This window comes from Anopheles gambiae, chromosome 3 (genome assembly GCF_943734735.2).
Source record: "Anopheles gambiae chromosome 3, idAnoGambNW_F1_1, whole genome shotgun sequence".
Taxonomy (NCBI): Eukaryota; Metazoa; Arthropoda; class Insecta; order Diptera; family Culicidae; genus Anopheles; species Anopheles gambiae.
Window position 1 is genome coordinate 34,122,556 of NC_064602.1, and position 20,747 is coordinate 34,143,302.

A 20,747-nucleotide genomic window follows, 5' to 3' on the forward strand; every position below is an offset into this window, starting at 1 on the left:
AATGATGATACTCAATGTTGAAAAATATTTGCAGAATAACATCAAACCACGCGGGCCGAATCGGTTCAATTATAATACAAAAACCGCGGAAACCCCCGCCGTTTGTTTGGAGTGGCGAAAGGATCCCTTAAAAAATGGGATTTTTCCAACCCGGAAAATAAAGCCCGCGCTTTTCCCCCGGTTTTTGTTTTCAACGTACAAAACACAGCAAGGGCGAAATAAAACAAAACCCTCCCCAAAAATTGAAGCATAAACAACTCGCACCCCCCCGAACGCCTGGCGGTAGACGAACCTTGCTGTTTGGGTCAATGTTTGCATTGCATCCTATTGTGTTGTGTCTTCTTTGGTATTTATTCTGACTTTTGCCTGGCAGGATGCTAAACCATCAAGCATCTAGTTTTTGGTTCCGCATCCGCTTACCCATTCATCTCGCCGCATCGTGAAGGCTCACTCTAACATAATCCAACATGCTCCACACGGTATCGTTGCGCCGCAACAACACGGGACGATAATAATCAATTTCAACCTGTAATAATATTATTTCAACATGTTCAACATACACGGCCGGATCCATCCCGAAAGGGTCGCTTTTACCAGCGCTACTCCACCCAGTGCTTGATAAAGTAATAACGCCGTAGTGAACATGAATAAAACCGAGCATAAGTAACCGAGAAAGTAACTATGGGTCGTTCACAGCACAGCACACATACACACAAGATTCGCATTTGACAAGCTTACCCCGGTGCCGGTGCGGTTAAGTCAGTTCGCTACGCCGCGCCAAAACTCCCAGCGCTAGCTCGGCTAACTATTAACTCAATTTCCTCCGTCACTTTTGCCACCTTTTGCCAGCTTTAAATATTCACACCTCGGTTGTGCTACAGCACGACTTCAGCGAACCCTTTACTACAAATAGCAGGACGACGCTAAAGGAGCGCTGCGTTGCGAAAAACCCCCACGATTGTTTATGTGGCGAGCAAGTTATTCAAATAAATTTTCCCTTTATTATTTCCATCCCGCCATGGGAAAGCGGCGTCCGCAGCACGGGCCATCATCCTAACGACATTGTGCCCGACCGATGGAAGACGGCAAAGGTGGGGCAAAGGGGGCCAGTAAAAATCGAAAATCGAGTAAACCAACACCTGGGGAATGGTTTTAAGTTTCTCAGCATACCCGCTCCGATGCCCTGTGTGTGTGTCTGTGCGCCACACGCCACCGCTCGTAAACTGTAACCAGCGATGATGTATGTTAAGCTGGTAGCATAGTTTTCAGTTATGCCCGTTACGCGCTTCAGCGGAACGGAAACGGAAACGGTGCGAGGTGCAGTAACTTGAGCCGACTGACGTGATGTGTGTGTGTGTGTGTGTGTGTTTGGACCTGGTGGTTGGCGATTCAGGCGATACACCAGGTTTTGATGGACAGTGAAGAAACTTCAACGCCGCCTGCACCGGTTTTCGTGTTGTTTCTGGGGTGAATGCATTATTAAGCTCCGTAAAATATGTAGTGTGCAACCTTGTACGAATGGAGAGGTGGGAGTGTCTAAGGAGCTGATTTTATGAGGCTCTTTCGTGTTAGCTCTATATAAGCTTCCATACTCCCTGGCTGGTTTGCGGCACCATTTTGCCATGCCATGGTCACGGCAGCTAAATAATTTATAGTTTTGCAGCATCAGCAAAGCATCTGCGCACGGGTTTGTTTGTTTTTTTTTTCCAGTGCCCGTGAACGAAGAAGCAATGTGAAATGTGAGCGCAAATAGCTTGAAATAGAATTCTCCGTAAAAGCAATCAAAATTGGTATGCGAGTTTATCGGCGGCGTTTTGAGCTGGAATTTTCTGAGAAAAGCTTCAACCAATGTTTGCCGAGTTGGTGTACATTGGCTGGCGGAAAATCAATCCACGATAAACTTTAAATAGCAATCGACCAATATGCGAAAATGAAATCGAAACCAGGCCACGATTTACATATAAATTAATTAAACATTACGGAAATCGAGAATGATAACATCTGAAATTGTACTTACCAGGTTCAAGAAATTGAAAATGTCCATTACAATACCTTGCAAAGAAAAGAAAATAGTCAAAGAAATTGTTTTAATATTTGCTTAAAGATATATGAAACTATAAGACAAAAGATTAATGAAAAAAGTAACACTTTTAAATTAATACAATTAAAAATAAAATGTAAAAATACCGACACAAGAAAATATAAAGCAAAACGCTTGAAAATAAAATATAAACAGGATGGAGAATAAGCAGAAGAACATAAAAATTAAAAAGGATAAAGAAAAGAGAAGAAGAAGGGTGAAAAAGGAGATGAGTGATGATGGTGACGAAGAAGAAGAAGAGAAAAGTGAAGAAAAAGTAGAAAAATAGAAAGTAGAAGTAGAAGTAGAAGGAAGAAAAAGGAGGAAAAGAAAAAGAAAGAAGTAAAAAAAGTAGAACTACGAAACAGAAAAAGCACATGAAAAAAACAGAACTAGAAGAATAAATAAGTAGGAAAAGAATAAGAAGAAGTAGAAAAGATCAATAACGAAGCAGAAGAAGAAGAATAAGAAGAAGAAGAAGAATAAGAAGAAGAAGAAGAATATTCACATCGTGCAATATAAATCTACACATTAACAGCATTTCCTTTAAAACGCCACTTTTCCCAGGGCAATTTCCATAGAAACTCTGCAAACTCTCCACTAAAAAAAAGAAGAAAAAATGGCACCCGACAAATAAAATCGAACACTCATAAATAACCACCACTACAAACGGTAACCGTTTGCCTGTGCCACCACCAACCAATTCGCTAGGTGAAAGCATTACTCTTCATCGTGCACTTTATAAAACAAATGGTTGTCGAGGTAATTTATTCGCCTATTGACACTCGTAATCAATCGTATCCACACCCCTGTACAATAAAATGCCGCGAAGAGTGGCCGCCCCTTTAAGGTGGGGGCAAAAAAGGACTCATTTTCTTTCTTTCATCAGAATTCCCAATACTTCGAACGTAGAAATCGTGATAAGAATCGTGCTTTCACGTCACGCTTTCGTACTCTTTTCCGGACGGTTGTACCCCCATCGGTTCGGAGTTGGTTGTTCTTTCCGCGTGCGTCCGCTTCAGAAAGCAAACGAAAAAAAAGAAACAACGACCATTAATTTTGATTTCAATTTCATTACCTTTGGTGTGTCGGAGATCCCACCACGGTCGCGGTGCTGAATGCTAAAATTCGCTCCTTCGATTTCCATTTCCACCTTCCCATTTCTTCAGCAAATCGAATTGAGCTTTCAAAGGTTATTGTACCAGTTGTGGCGGTGTTGGGGTTGTTCTCGTTACAGCTTTAGAAAAGCGGTGTACCTTACGGGCCTTTCTTAACATCAAAACCAAACTCTCCAAACATCAGTGCAAAGTTGATGAAAGGGACCCGTTAGGGGAAATTACTTTTCGCCCTCAGAACGGTCTTATGAATAATCTTTCTTCACCGGGCAAGCCAAAGGGATGAAAGAAGTATCGCGTAAAGGTATCGAAAGAAAGGAGCCAAAAAAAACCAGCCAGCAAGCCTTACACAAAAGCACAACATTACATGTTCACGACCTTTTCCAAATGTCTTTCCCTTGCGCACTCAGTCAACATTTACTAATTCACCTTCTTACCGCAATTTTTCTTCTCCATTTACAGGTAAGTAGCCGCTGATGGGAAGCGTTTCGTTAGAAGTCGGCCTCTGCGCCATGGCGTTGGCTGGCGTTGGTGGTTATTCGTCACTCGGGCACCCATTTCCGGGGTGAGAGCTTTCAGCGACCCCGGCTCGCCGTGCTTTTCAGTTCGCGTTTTCTTTCAGCCTTACCATTTGGCGTAAAGGTGGGGTAAGTTTGGGTAACAAATGGTATTTATCAAGTTTTCATCTTGACCTTCTTCCTTCTTTGTTTTGTTGGTTGTGTTCACCCGCAACAACAATAACAACATCAACAGAAAAAAGACCTAGACCACCCTAGACCACTCGAAACAAAGTGCCCTGGCAGCACTAACCGAATTACCCAGCGTGTCCCGCCGCGTCACCATTTCCATTTGGGTCCATCTGGCTAGGCTGCTGCTCGATGCGCGATACAACTTTCCTGATCGAGCACAAGATACGGGCCGGCTTCGTGGTGGTAGCAGCAGGCCAGAGGAAAATCCTTCCCTGTCGAAGAAAAGTGAAAGCTAAAGAAAAATGTTGCTCCTTCGCGGTCACAGTAAAGGCGAACGGCAAAGCGAGCCGCATCAAACTGAGCGCACTCCGCCATTAAAGAGACCCATTTGCTGGGCGCTTTTTCCTCCGGTGCCAGTAAATGGAGCCAAGCAGGAGGAAGGGATGGGGGGAGGGGGTATAAAGCACAAGCCCACTGGCTTTTCCGGTTCGGGGAGAGAAGAAGAAGCAGAAAAAAACTCCCACCGCCAGAGTGAAATGAATATTTATGGCAAATATAATTTATCAATTTGCTTGTAACATTTCACTCCCGTCGGGCCTTTCGGTCGACACCGACAACTACTCCAGTGCCTTTTCTTTTTGCTATTTTTGTTCCACTTCCCTCGGGGTGGGCAAGTATACCGAAGTAAAGCCCCCGTTTTGTTTACTTTGTACTTGGTGAGCGAAATAGTGTGAGTAAAAAAACGAAGCAAGAAAAGCGCTCCACAGTTAGTTTGTCCTACTGTTATTCGCACCTAACTTGGGAAGCAGCTTTCCGGGCTTTCTTTCATTTCCATTGATGGGAGAGCTGGTTGCTTTTTCTTTCCGCATTGCACAACTCTCCTGCAATGTGGCTTTAATTAATGTCGATAGAAAGCGCTGGCTCGCTGCCTCGGCGAAGGTAAGCCTCGACCGCGTTGCGTTGTATTGTGCTGCCCGCACCGAAACGGGCATCGGGTCGAACACCGTGACCTGCCGAAACCCGTGGGAATGGTAAAATATTACTTTCGATAATTGATTTTCTTCGTTTCTACGCTAATTTGATTCGACGCCCGTTTGGGGGCGCACGTTGCACCTTCACTATCGACCGAACGGTGCTCTAGGTGGGTTTGTACCGGGGAAAACTTAGGGAGGAGAGATGTTTCGGGAGAAGTAGCGGATGCTTTAATGATTAAGGCACGAGAGGTGCGAATCAACGAACCTTAATAATTACGCAATAATAATTTAAGAAGCGTCTATCGCAAGTAAATATCGCCCTAAAATACGCAATCCGCTTAACAATTTCAAGTTATTAATGACTTCTGAGGGCCGATCTGGTTATACAGTCGTCAACTCGTACGACGTAACAACATGTCCGTCATGGGTTCAAGTCCCGAATAGACAGTGTTCCCATTAATGATGAGTAATCCGGAGCGGAGTCATGGATCAACTCTGACTCCGGTGCGTAAAATATGACTCCGATTCCGGATCATATCCGGATTTGACTCCGGATCAGTCCCGATCAGTTCGTTTAAAATGTTAAACCTTTTCGTACATAATCGATACCTTACTTGAAAGTCAATGGACTCATCAAGAATTGTCTAAACGATAATGGAGAGTCATTTTGGGAATTAGCAATTGCAACGTCAACCTAAACTACTCACCCGGACTCTACCGGAACTATTCCGACTCAGTAGAACTCACCCGGACTGATCCGGACTCATCCGGACTCCTCCAGACTCATCCAGATTGATCCGGACTGATCCGGACTGATCCGGACTGATCCGGACTGATCCGGACTGATCCGGACTGATCCGGACTGATCCGGACTGATCCGGACTGATCTGGACTGATCCGGAGTCAAATCCGGTTATGATCCGGAGTCGGAGTCATATTTTGCGCAACGGAGTCAAAGTTGATCCATGACTCCGCCCCGGATTACCCATCACTAGTGGGTACAGGCAGGCCTTGATCGGCAGCGGTTGTTGTGCCAAAGAAGAAGAAGAAGAAGAAGAAAGCCTTCTGAATTATCTTCGGTTGACATTATTTGATAAAAACGCTTTTTTATAGCCAACCCAAAACATCAAAACAAACCGTTAAAACAGTTATTTAAGTATAACGCCTACAGTTATGCAATGTATGCAGCAAACGATGGCAATAGAAGCAATCGATAAACTTAAAACAATAATACTGCAGTGCATACTTTCAGGCGTTTTCATAGAAAACAAGCGCATAGATTGAAAGTATTGCAACTTGCCTGCATAAACAACGTAATTACAGTTCACCCTGTTTGTCTGTTACTTAATCGTCTTTATCATTTTCATGAATTATCCCTCTGCCCAAACGATATCGTTCTTCATCATTGGCTGCGACCATAATAAGCAATATCTTCATTATGGAACCATCATAAGCGGGAAACAGAGGAGCAGCAAAAAAGAACCAAAAAAACAAACAAACAGGAAGACATATTTTACACTCCGAAAACCGCGAAACAACGACCAATAAACAGCGGAACCACGCTGCGATTGGCTTTTCGTAAAATATACCCATACACACCCAGAAACACGCCCCACACCCTTGCCGGGCGCAATTTAAAACGCGCTCCAAATCCAATACCAAAACCGTTTTTCAAAACGGAACCGAAGCAACAAAAAAATATCCACGTCCTCCCCGCAAATATGTTGTTGCTGATAAAATGTTCGTGCCACACTGCTGCGCCGTTTGTGTGACATTCGGGCGAGTAATGGGGGGAACGAAAAAAAAATCACAAAAATGAGAAAAATATGTGTCCACACCCACCGTAACAGGGGGGGCCTGCTTTTAGGGCACAGTTACACACACACACACACACATCCCGTTATTTACGGGCACATTGGGGGCGGCCAGGGGCCGCCGCTGTGACTGTATCAATAAATGCAAACGCTATACATTTTCCGTTCGGAAGAAAACACATTTTCCACCGTTGATGGTGAAAGGAGGGAAGCGATTTTGAACGGTGCAAAATCTGTATCTTTGCCTTCGAACGCTTTTTTTTCCGGAAAAGGAATGCAAAAAAAAAGGGGGAACCATGGAAACGGAGAGCGTATTCCCCATAAATTGAGGATCGTCTGAAAGGCTATAAATTGTGCCACAAATACGTTCCGAAACCCACCGGAAAAGTAGAGATTGGGGCACTGGTACGACAATCGCACATTTACTTCCCCTATAAAGCTAACCTTTAAACTGGTTAAATCGGCTCGTTCGTTCAGCCAGCCGCACACGAGATAAAATGTGCCAAACGGGAGGACATTCCATTCGTCTGCACGCGTGCACTTCATTATGATTAGCATGTGAAAAGCGAAGTAAGTGTTGGGCAAATATTCCGTCTCCGTCGTGATCCGGGCCGGAACAAGCCGTGACCGTGATGATAATACATCACGTTTCAGCATATTTCATTCGTCGCTTTACTTGCATTACTTGCACTGCAGTGAATGCCCGCGCTCGCATGAAGAAATATCAACCACCGGAGGGAGGGTGAATGGACCTTCCCGGGAGCAAGGCAAACGGGTCGAGCAACATAATTCATATTTATTCAAATCGCTTCAATTTATGCTGTATTTCGGTGCGCATGAATAGAAATTGCTTTTGTCATCGCTGTGTCATGGCTCAAACACGCTCTTCCGGATGCGTAAACGTAGTGCGTGTGCATGTAGTGTGGAAGCGAACAGTGGTGGTTTGGTGATAAGGATGGCTGAGCAGAGTCATCACATTGGTTGGCTCCTTTTTTGTTGGCATTAAAAGAGCTACAGAAAGAATCTTTTCACTCGTTCGACGCCTCTTTCTCGGGTCTCCCTTGAGACTCGATGCGTGTGTGACGATGGGCTAAAGATGCTTGTGTGCCCAGTGCGCTTCCACATCATGCAAAAGCAAGGAGGCCGAACGTCACGCGGTGGAGGATGTTTCCACTCCATTAAATTTATCGCATTTTAAGTGAAATATGTTTCCGATATGGTGCTGTCATTTCTTGGTGGGCTGCTTCCCTCGCTTTCCACGATGTCTGCACACTGTCCACTGTCATTACCGGATCAGTCAGGCAAAACGTGCGAGCCGCAAACCATTTTATGCAAAGTTGGCAGCACGGCGCACGAACGGCGCTTTGCTTCGTTCGATCGTGCACCGTGCTAATGGAGTAGTCGGTCCGGAAGGATCCGCTTTCAAGCGATTTCCGACGTTGGAAGAAATGTGCAATGAAGCAATTATTATCTGCAGAAGCGTGCCAGTGCTGCTAATGGAAGGTTTTTTTCAGCCTGATTGAAGTAAATCATTGTGAAGAGGATGGCTTTTTACACGAAATGCACATTTGTTTGGTTCGGAAAAGGTTAAAACGAATAAATACAACATTCCAACTAAATTGTAACGTTACGCATTAAAAAAGGAGGAAATGATTCACAGAAAGCATGCGTGCAGGCGCATGTTGAAGCAAATTGCATAACTTTAGGCGTAACATAGCATTTTAGGCCAATCGAAGGTTCATTTTCTCCTGATTGAAGCAAATTATTAGAAAGAGGATCTTGTTTCGTGAAATGCACATTGCTTGTTTGGCGAAAAAGTTTTAATGAATAAATACAACATTCCAAGTAAATTTAAACGTTACACAGAGCAGCTGATTCACAGAAATCATGCATTCAGGCGCTTTGTAATGCGTGTTGCATACCTTTAGGCGTAACATTTTAATGCCTGTTTTCTACGAAGTATTTTAATTCACAAAATGAATACGATGTATTACTTTAGCTATTTTGTATGCTTTAAAAACGCTTTAAACGTGCCATATCGTTTCTTCCTGCTGCAACATTCCATACATTCGCTGTAATCTTTCATCGAGCTAAGCACTCCACTTACACAGGTCAGGAAAGGTGGTAATTATTATTACCCATTCGAATCCATTCCATGCCCATTTACCAAGCACATCCGCCTGCAGACGAATCGAAAGCCGGGCGTACGAAAAAAACACAAAAACGGAACCGGAAACGTTTTCTTGTGTGTTTCACATTCTCGGCTTCCAATCCCTCGTCCCATACGGTACACCATCGTTGGCATCGTTGCCTCCTCTGTTCATTGCAAATAAAACGACGAACGGTATTCGAAATGCTGAAAACAAATACCACCTCGAACCGGCTTCGGTTGGGTACAAGAAAGGGAGCAAATTCTTCAACCTTCTGGCCACCGGTATGCTTTGAGTACGTAGTGCGTATGTGTGTGTGTGTCGGCCACCCTTGGAGCGGCACCCCTTATCAGATGTGTACGAATGGATAAACACAAAGCAGAATGGCAAACCGAACCGAACCCGGCAGGCAAGAAGAAAACACGTGTAAATATAAAACTGCATAATTTACAAGTGCAATTAAGCTTTGAATGATTTTCCTCTCTTCCTGCTATTTCTTTCTCTGTGTTTGCAATGGTTCTGCACAGTTCGCAGGCAGGTTGTACATGGTGCAGAAAATAGCAAGCTCTAAACTACCCTGCACGGCAATCAACGATGAGCGACACATACACACACACACACACACACACACACACACACACACACACACTCCGACAGCGAGCGTGAAATGAAGTAGAAATGAAACGGAAACGGAATGGATTCGGTGCACGGGGTGGTGTTCCGTCCACTAAGCGAAGGAAACGCTTGCTTGCTTTGGCCCATTGAAGGCAAAGAGATCCTGTTGACGCTCTGGAAACTCTGCAATGGAAAATCGCTTTGCTTTCTATGGCTCTGCTTGGTAAATTGATCTCGGCGAGCACTCGGGCTCCTCTACATTCCTGTCACAAGTGTAAGAGATGCAACTCTTTGGCAGTTCTTTGGTGCGGAAGTGCAAAACGGGGGTTGATGAAAGTGTAATTAAAATAATAATTACAGTACGTCCCTAGAGCCGGACGCCCATTGTGGGCACAAGAAGTGCAGTGATGGTAAAAAACGTCCTTGCACGTTTAACGTACTGCTGTAGGTACAAGCAGGTGATACGTAACGATGAAAAGAAAATTTGTCTGGCAATGAAATTTAGAAAAATATTCTTTAAAGAAGCTTTAAGAAAAAATGATAACTTCTTCTGAACCCTGTGCGCGCCTTAAATTATGCAATGCGCGTTGAAAAATCGTCTTTTTAGTGCCTGCTTGCTGCTCCACTTCATAGACCCATATCTCAAACACATACTTTTACAACACAAAGCCCATCCAAATGAACTAGATATGGTCCAGGAAATTCTTTGCTTACCCCATAAAGCCTGCTGATGGTGCTGCAACCCCATGAAGTAGGCTTAAGCTCACCGGAAGATTTAGTCAATTTTCTACAAGCTCTCAAGTCAAACGATCCATCATCCATCATCGCCGGACCGGACGTGGTACGCTCGGGGCGGGGGCTTCCAACCCCACGGTGTAGTAAAACCCTCAAAAGTGGGCCCGTCCTTGGGTGAAAGATTATGAAGCACCGCCGCAACGAAAAATGGTACAGCATCTTGGTTGGTAAATGGAAGAAAAAACAACAAAAAACACCGTCCAAGGGTTATGCGTCCAAGATTGGCTTTACAAATCTGTGCAACGTCGTTACTGCGCGGGGCGAAATGCGAATCCATTCCCCAACTGGGAGCCCCAACTAAACCGACTAACCTAAAGGTTGGCTAGTTCCTGGAAAGCGTGCGCGCGCGTTCGTTGACCTTCGTTTTTGTTGGGTCAGCCGGACGTTTGCAGCCCCCACACCAAAATCAACCTTCAATCCAATGTCCAAACGATAAATGAATAATTGCATTGCTGTGGTAATCCGCTTTATGAAGCGAGAGCAGGGGATTTTTTCGAATCTTCCTTTTCGTGGCGGTCAAGTCAGACCGGTTGCGGGGAAGAAAGTTTCGCAAGCAGAAATCCCTTTTCTAACGGACATCCAGCCGGAGATGGCTATCCAGTAGTGTCCATTTGCCTAGCAAATGGGCACCGCTTTGAACTACTGGTGCGTTAGCATTTTGATGATGAAATAAGTATGAGCTTCGTGGTTGCTATTCTGATAAACCCGAGCCCGCACATGGATGGTTTCTGCGTTCCGTGATCATCAACTGCTTGACAGTTCCTGATGGCACGAGAATGCTCAAAATATTACATTGCAACTGTTTCTTTTGCAACAAAAAAAAACTGCAGTTGAAAGGTATCCAAGAATTGCTGGATAAAGAGCAACACAGGAAGCAGCAAAAACTATTTCCAAAATGATACAACATTTTACAGCGTACGGGTGATGAAGGGGGCAAACGTAACCACCCTGTAATCCGGGAAAATTGTGCGATGAATGTCAACACAGAAACCTCACTAACAAATCCCGTACAACTTTTCGGATTACACCATTGCTGCAGTTGCTGCAGTCGGGGCCGGAATTGCTGGGAAATTAATATCTCGGTTTTTTTTTTGGAAAGTCGCTACAGAGCAGAGCTTATCATCAAACTGTACAACCCAATCAAGAATTTCTGTGCGACCAGTAATGTGTGTAGATCTGTCTTTTCTGTCTGCTGGTCTCGTTATTGAAGCCCAATGGTTTGCAATTCTAGTGCCGGACTACACCTGCTTATTACGTAGCGAGTCCTGTCCCATCTGCTGGGAGATAGAAAAAGTTTCCTGACCATCGTTTTGCCGCTGCCTTTACAGTCAGTTGCAGTTGGAAACCCAAAATGGAACCGATAGCACATATTGGTAACGAGTATGATTAGAAATAACTTTTCGCCCATCTCGCACGACTGCTATCATTTTACAGCCAAATACCCAATTTTGGGGGGTTCACTTTTTGACGCCGGAATGGAATGGTTTTGCTGCCTGGCGGAAACTACACGGATGGCACCTACATGGATCACTGCGGAGAGTTGTTCCCTTGTGCTGTCCCAAAACCAACTCCCAGACTGTGACACGGTGGAATAAAATCCCGTCCTGAGGTCCCTCCTTTCATGCATACATACATACAATACGTGACTGAAATGTGAAATTCTAGTCAACCGGGGAAAGCAGAGCCCCAAAAGGGATCAAGTAATGATTAATTCTTTTCCTATTCCGGTGGCGTGTGCGCTATCATATTTTGGACGATTTCGTTCCCAGGTTTTGTCTGTGTGTGCGTGCGGACCCGTTATCAGTTTCATCATCTTTTAACTAGTCTCGGGATTTTTTTCCTTTCTCTGGTGTTGCTTTTATGGCACCCATAGAATCATAAATGCGGGATTGAAGAAGACCAACGACGGCAATGAGAAGAGGCACAAAAAACCCACATCCCAATCAGTAGACCATAAAATCCTTGCGTTTTTATTCTTCCAGAAATGTCCCCCGGCTGCTCCCCGGCGGCTGAACGGTTCGTTAATTCAGCCAAATGGTTTTCGTCTTCGTGTGGCAGGAGCGATAAACACGTTCTCTAAGGCCCACCCGATTTTAAGCTGGAAGCCAACCCGGCGAGGACACTTTTATGGAGCGCGAGCGCGCGCTTGTATAGGATTGTCATCGAATGGAATTCATTCTGCGTAATAAAAGTGAAACGATGTCACGAATGGTTTTGGTATTTAAAGTAAGCTTTAATAGTTTCATCCGTACGTGATTTACACGATGGTTTACGTAGGCGAAAAGGGATTGAATGTTGTGCGTTAATTCGAATTGGTTTGATAATGATGAGATAAGAGACCTGGATTTTTTGAAGAAAAAAAGGAAGGACTTTAGGTATTTAAGGACAATAGACAGGATTCTTTATTTTAATTCCTAATCGAAAATTAGAATCACTTAAGGTGAAGGATTTTAAAATAAAGCTCTTAAATCATAAACATTTCAACTCAAAACCACAATGCTTCATAATAGAGCCTTTCAGTCCTTCTCCTTGCCAAGCGAATTCACTAAACGGCTACAAATCAGGGCAAATCATTCCCATTCAACGCTGTGTACAAACGAGGTAGAATGAGTTCCCATTTCCCCCCGACACCTTCCACCTTACTCCAAACTTCCCCAGCACACGTTCACATACACATTCCGGCGCACAAATCTTCCTGTTTCGGGAAGCATACTTTTAAACGATTTTCCCCCGAAGGTTCTGATGTTCCGCTTCTTGCCTGTGCCTGCGTTGACTTGCACAGTGCATGCAGGTTGCACGGTAGCTCGAGTTTGAGTGCGGCTGAACTAAAAAAATAAAATAAAAGCTCAAGAGGTTCACAACGTATTCCAACCAAAGAGAGGGTTAGTTTAAGTTTCTTCCTTTCCCTTTGGATAAGAACCAGCACAGAAGTATGATATGAGATGGAGTTTGGAGTGCTGAAATGATTTTGCAATGGGCGAGGGAGCATTTCCAACTGTTTTTCGAAAGAAATAACTCTTTTCATGCGTGGAGAAAGCGATTAAGTGAAGGAATGTTGTAGCATTTTGTTGTTGGGAATGGTAGTAGAAACAGTTATCGTATGGATTCGTATCAAGATAACTAATCTTTTACAGATCCGCACCAGACACATTGCTGTTTCATTGCGTTTCGAAGTCAAATCCTCATTCCTTTCTCGTGTTTTTTATCTGGAATAACACTCACATCACCTCATCAGTGGCGTTAAACGACCATTTGTGCTTGATCCTTAACATCTTCTTGCCCCGAACACACACACACACACAGACACACTAAAACGATTGTACGAAATGATACGTACGAGTTAACTGAACCATGTCCGCAGAAGAAAAAAAAGAAAAGGAAATGAAAAGCCGAAAGCAAGCCGGTTAGCCTTAGGGGAAAATCAATAACAAATAGACCTGCTGCAAAAACCTACCTTTTCGCTTTCCAACATCCCGTACAAACGGGGGAGGGGGGTTGCGACCCTTCCGCCGACGCGAAATCAATCGATCGGAACGGAAAATTCTTCTGCCCCGGCAAGGATTTCACAGCTCAAAACAATAAACCCCGAACCCGGACGAACCCGGACGAGACCCATCGACGGAGCAACTCAGGGTGGAATCGATAAAAATTGGACATCCTAATACCAATTCCATTCCTTGTTCCTTGTTTAACCGGCCACCACCGAGGCCTGGCGGGCATCGAAGCCTGGACGAGCACGAACAAACAACAATCCCCGGCGCCTTTGGATGGATGGATGGGATATCCTCGCCGGGACAAATAACTGAGTCGAACGAACGGGAGGGGGGGGGTTTTCTCGTTTGATTTTTACTACCACCCGGGGGGCATGGATGGGCCAGCTCTGACGATGTTCCTCTCGTGTTTTATAGCAAGAAAGATAGTGCAAAGCAAGGGAGCATAGCAACAGCAACACATCCCCCGTTGCCCGAGCAAGGAATGGGAACCAAAATCGGTTTTATTGAAATTGGCAACCAGATGCTTGTTGACGGAGGCAAACGGATGCTGAAAGTTAAATAAGCCTAGCTTTATCGAACAATCTCCAATCCGGAGGACGGAACGGGAACAATAAACGGGATCAACCCCCGCCCCCGGGTCAGCTTGCAATCCATGGCTTAAACCCCAACCGATTTGCAGAACGATTAAATTTTACGCGCCGCATGATCAGGCGCGCCGGCGTCTTGTTTGACGCAAGCTCACCCAACCAACCAAGCAACAGCTAAAGGGCCTTTTTTTTTGGTTCACCAACTCTTTTCCTTCTTTGGATGATGCCACAAAGATTGGGCGGGGTTTTTCGGTGCATTTTTCCGCGTGAGAAAACAATCAAGCTGACAAAACTCCAGCCAAGTCGGTACGGTAGCGATACCGCGCGCGATCACTTTGCAACGGCAAAAGAAGCACAAAATGCACCCCCTAAGTGTGTGTGTGTGTGTGAGAGTGAGGGAAAGTTTTTCTCCCACCGAAAAGATGTGCCACTGATATGCTTTTGCTGCATTGAAAAGATTTCCGCGACAATCCATTCCAACGATTTCCAGCATGTCGGTGGAGGTTGGGCGCAAAAAATCTATCAAAGATTGCTAGAAAATCACCGACAGTTGCTGCCAGCTCCACCTTCCCCATTTTTCGCTCCAACACGGTACATACCAACGGTGCAACGCGAAATAGTTGCACGAAAACGAGGATTGTTGAGATAGTTTTTCCTTCCTTCCTTCTCCCAAACTAGCAGCAGCGCCATTCAGCTGGATCTGGTGCCTGGTTGTTATCGAAATCGTGATGGAAAACTGTCAAAAGAAGATGATGCAACAGCAACCTACCTGCCAGGCTCTAGCGTATGAATATCTTTAATCCAAAATGCACCAGACCAACCAGCCGAAGCAGCAGTACGAGTGAAGCGATGCAAATCACGGACCGTTCGGTCGCGAAAAGCCACCATTCAGCTACATTTTCCCGCTCGAAAAAGCGCGCAGAAAAGCGAGAAGTGAGGCTGCAGGCTGCTTTCAACCGTAGGAAAGTATTGGAGTGCTGGATTTTTCCCAACTTTTACCTTTTTCGTCATTTTTTTTTCATTCGGAACATACAACCCGTTCGGTAATGGGCAGGAAATTTGTACCGAAGCTCCCAAGCAACCCGGAACTCGGGCGCTCTCGATGGGTGACACTTTTGTCTGCCTCCGTTCCCACCGAATGTGAAAACGGGGACTTTCGAAAAACGGATTCAAAATCGCTACGGAAAAATCCAGACACACACAAACACAATTGATGTGCAAGCGCAAGATGCATCCCACCTGTGAGAGGAATCCCACCTGGCTGGCTCGTTCCTGGCAGCATAGAAACGGCGCAGCGAAGCAAAAGCATGAACTGCCGCAGCAAAGAATGCGCCGTGAAGTGGAAAGCCACTTCTGGTAAAGAAAGAAAATATTTCGTCCTCCCGTCTGAAGCGCGGCGGAAACTTCTTGGCCAAAGTACGAGGGCTAGGCACTGGCGAATGACTAACGGGGCGGGAGAAACTGTTACGTTCAAGTAACTCACCAGCCAACGTTCCCATTCGCCATAAAAGAGAGAAGGAGAAAGAGAGAGAGAGAGAAAGAGAGAGAGAGAGAGAGAGAGAAAGAGAGAGAAACACGCTAACTTATCATGATGCAACGGGACGCCCTTTCGGGAAAACAGCTAACAAGAAAGTACAAACTTACACCCCTTGCAGATCATAAGAGGGGAAAATTCCATTTTTTGCTTCTACATTTTCCACCCACCTTCGCCTGGTAGAAATGAAGGAACGGAACCAAGAAACGGAAATGAACTTTTCCGCATAAGCTCCTCGTTTTGTAAGTGTGTTTAAGATTCTTCTCCCTGCGGGGACCAACTCTAACCTTCCAGCCGCACTTGAAGAAGTGAAAGCAGGAATAAACATTCGCAGCGGAAAAATCAAAGTAAAATGCGTTTACTGTTTAGCGTTGCTGGGGCAAAGGCAACAGAATACACCCCCAAGTACTCGCTCATTGAGTGGGCAGTCGTTTCGTTTCGTCCGTTTTTTTTTTTTTTTTGTTTAGTTGTACAGCTCATCAAACGTGTATAGCTACGACTTCCAACTGTCCTACACTAACGAACTGCGCTTACTTTTGGTCCTTCGAAACGGAATCAATGTCGATGAACTGCACGGCACGGCTACTACGTCACTGTCATCGATTGTCTTAAAGCGATCTGCTGTGGGGCCCCTTCAAGCGATTGCTTATTATAGGATTGGAAAATTGGATGCGCCCTTAAGGAAGCTTGTAACATCCGTGCAGTAGTAAACTGACTAAGCACAACCACCACCCACGTGCGGTAACCTTCTTGGGGTGCATTAACTTTTGAGCGCCCGCGAGAAAGGTAGGAAGAGATAACGAACCTGTTGAATCAGCCCTAAGCTGCTGCCGTTGCTCTTTGAAGCTAGACCGAAGCATCGATCGATCCGTCTCGGACCGTGAAAGCAAACCCCCTGGATGCTGAGAATACAACATAACCTCAAAAACAACAACAACCAAAACCCCTCATAGCCTGCGGGAGCCAATAATAGTAGCAAACGAAACGATAGGAATACGGATCCAATTTTTCTACAGCCTAGATCTTGCTCCTCGTCGCTGCTCGCTCGCTTCCATGGTAGCTCTCAATTTAATGTGATTTTTGTAGAACAAGACTACCCGTGTCCCGGTGCTAAGCGTACGCTAACAGCAGCAGCAACATCCGCTGCCTCCCACTTGCTACGCTCTTCAAGGTGAATCAGATTATGCCGCTTAGCGTATGGCGAACGAAACAAGACTTTTAATAAGCCCCATGCCTCGTTAACCTAGATATGGGCGCCTCTCAGCAACCGGCACTCTTTTGCCTATTTTGAGCCTGTAGGATATTGTTGGAAACAGAAAAAGGCGAAAAAAAACTTGGTTAAAGTACGCCCCATGCTTGCGCTATAATTTAATATTTTTCGAAAGCTGGTGCGTGGAACAGACTGGAATGGCGTACACGCGTACGGGCAAATCTGCGAAAGATCATTCAAAATTACGACGACAACAGATTCGCCGTTGTTGTTGAGGAAGATGATGATGCTGCCGCTGGGATGATGCTGTGATCAATCTATTGATTTGTTTACATGTCTTTCGAATGGAAACATGAGCATAGGCCTAAAATAATCCATTTTAAGATGAAACTGAGCTTTTTCGTAAGATTATGAGACAAAAAATAGCATACATTTAGGCGCTGCTAGTTTATTTTTAATTGCAGTATAAGTTGAGGCCCCCAAAGAGGAACGCCTAAATGTATGCAAATTCACAATTATTCATTTAAACAATTCTTTTCAGCGAATTTAACAGTTGGAAGTAGTGCTTAAAGTTCATTAAAGTAGTTTGTGCGGCTGTCCGATCCACCGCTTTGTACGCAAAACCTCACAACAAAACATTTTGCCAGCCGAAACGACACACAACCCCTCCCCAAAACGGTTCATTGTGGCCGCCAGACCGAGGGGCGCGGGAAGTACTTGGCACACATGCCAAAAAAAAAAAGAATACGAAAGATGCCTATACACCGAGCCCCGGTAACTGAGCACTCTCTTGCTGCCGCCGCCGCGTTGTCATCGTCCTTGCATAATGGCGGTTAAGTGGCACTTTGTTTCTGGCTCGCTTCGTTTTTTTCCTTCTTTCCATTTCAAGAGAAACCGCCCGGCCCGGTATTGCTAGTTTGCTATACCCCTGTTCTCAAATGCCCGCCATGTGCTACCGCTGCTGCTTTACTCACGTTTCCGGGGGTGCTTTTGGGGCCAAGGACGGATAGCACACTCCCGCGCTTGAGTGTGATGCTTCGGAACAACCCCCGTAGCAGATAGGTAGGAAACGATGCCACTCAGCAAACACACAGCGACCGTCGTCCTAGACCCCCTAGAGTGAGCACTTCCAACCGGCGACCGGCGACAGCAAGCGGAAGGTTTTCATTAAAGCAGCGGACGCATAAAAAATGTACGCCGATTTAAAGAAGGCTAGCGGGAGGATGGAAAAAAAAACCCGGCTTCGGGCGTACGCGACCCTCCAGATAAAGGATCGATAGCGCGCACAGAGGGACGAGCGGGATGGGGTTGTTTTTTTCTTCTTCTATCGGGCGCTTTTAGCCTTTAACCATTTTGCGCCATCCCAAGGTAGCGAAAGTACGGGAAAGATAATTTAATAGGTTTATCGTTTTCTTATCTTCGCTTCGTCCAGGGCGGGAACGGCTGTAACGGCTAAGCGACCGGCTACTCCGTGCCGTGCACTGTCAGTCGGCTACCGGCAACCGGATATTGAACGAGTATCGAGGATCGATTTCATTCAATTTTCCACCACTTCCGGGATGATGTCGCTGGGGTGGAAAGGGGGAGGCTGAAACTCATGCAAAAAATAGGCGTTATTTCCGGCATTTTCATGCGCGCTTTGCCGCGCGAAGTGTAAGCAGCGAGTTTAGTGCAAGTTGAACAACAACAAAACAGGGACGGCAGAATTTTGTCCCTTTTTTCACTAAAATCCTCCCCGCTTCTGGTGGTAGAGTGTGAAAAAGGAAATTTCGGTTGCTTCCTGCTTCGTCCCCCTTCCCGTGGGGGCTGAAACTGAGTGATAAAAAAATATAAATGACCTTCAACAAGGGATCCGGGAGCACTTTGCTTAGCACATTCAATTTCGGCTAGCATCCGGATCCACCGATGGAATCTCTTCCGGCGCCGGGGGAAGCGAAGAATTCAGACACAGACAAAAAAAACTGTCGAATAAATCGATGGCATGCATGGAACACCACTCTACCAGAGGGCTACATCACGCCGAGAAAGCTAAATCAACCCAATGTCGGCATGTAAAAACACTGCTCCAAACTGTCCGCCAACTGTAAAAAAAAGAAGACATTGCCAGACATTACCCAGATGCCGCCACGACCACAATCGCTGTGCCCTGCCGTGTCTGCTAGCACCGTACGGCCCTCCCCAATTTTCCCGCACGCTGCTTGGTGCCGTAAATCATTGCTGCGGTGACGGCTGCCGCTGACGATGGCACTCGCGATGGCCGAGAGGTCGGATGGCCCAAAATGTTGCTCATTTCCCGATCCCCAGCCCCCACTTCCCCTCGATCGGTTTAAACGGTTCACTTTCGTTCGCATTACGGACACCACTAGAGCAGCTAGAGCGGGGTTGGCAAGAAAAACAGCCTCCAACGACTGGGACAAACTTGCCATTTATCACCATCAACGCTTCCCGCTTTCCAGCCAGTGCCAGTGCAGTGCCGCAGCAGAGCAGAAACGGAGACTATTATTAGCCAAATTATAAGCGATGTCGCGCCACGCGAACCGTTTGCCAAAGTGTGCATTAATAAATGAGTTAGCTGCAACGCACCGTTTTTTGTTTTGGCACGGTGCTCTTATCCGGTGGATGGGACGTTTTGTGAGGAATATCCAAAAAAAGGGACAAGTTATGCACTTTGCATGGCAAATGGAGGGGTAAAAATTTCTACTAGCTTTACTTCAAATGTCAAAATTGGTCTCAATTGGTATTAAAATCAAATTGGTATAAAATGTTTTAAAAGTTCTGTCTAATAAGGATTAGCTGTAGTTATTGGTTGAAAAGCTCATTTTTGCTCAACGTTTTCATGTTGAATGTCAAATATTGTTATTCAAATCTTGATAAGCTGGCATATATATTCAGTTCAGATACTCTTTCTTAAAGGAAGACAAGAAAACGCCTGAAGGTATGCTATTTTCCTGTCAAATATGTCTTAATTATGACAATGTTTACAAAATTGTATTAATACGAATCACTTCGCCATAGGATCTGCGAAGTTATTGACGTTTTTTGAGTTTCTGATAAACTCTTTCAAGTATTACTAACTTTCATCTGACATGCCAGTACGCATATCAAGATGACAAGCTTTGCAAATAGGACACACACGAAAGCGCCAAACGTTATGCAATTTGTCCGCCAAATGTGGCTTTATTGTATCTGCTTTGATTGGCTTCAATTAAAACGAATAAAATCATGATTATAGACGCAATGGTCGGTGTTCCTAATGGTTTATAATGCAACATGAAATTGTGACAATAATGCCTTCCTAAGAAAATTGATTAAAAGGCTTAAAATTATGAAATTCTCCTACCAAATGTGGCTTTATGGTATCGATTATCTTCTCTTAACACGAAGCTCAGCTCAATATTACCTGAGTACGTTCTGAATGATTATAAGTGAACTAAACAGCACAATAGGTCTGTTTGGGAGTTGTCACAAACTATCAAAAACCTGGCCAACATTCCATATGCTATGCACTACTCTCGGAATTAAAAACAGCATCTATTCATCATTGAAACTTATTGCTGTAACCATTACTGCTTTGCAACTGCTTCTACTCATCAGCATAAAACATACTGCATTCACGTACCCGAGTGTAGAATACGCTATTGTGTGTTGCGGCTCTCGTACAGAACCACTACTGAGTATGATTTCTTTCCC

At 45.0% G+C, this 20,747-nt stretch overlaps 1 protein-coding gene across 15 annotated transcripts in view; it reads left to right on the forward strand.

Annotated features, from left to right (window-relative positions):
• LOC1271433 (CUGBP Elav-like family member 2) overlaps positions 1 to 20,747 on the forward strand; it is a 291,660-nt gene that overhangs the window by 111,076 nt on the left and 159,837 nt on the right. The gene's annotated exons all lie outside the window — the stretch shown is intronic.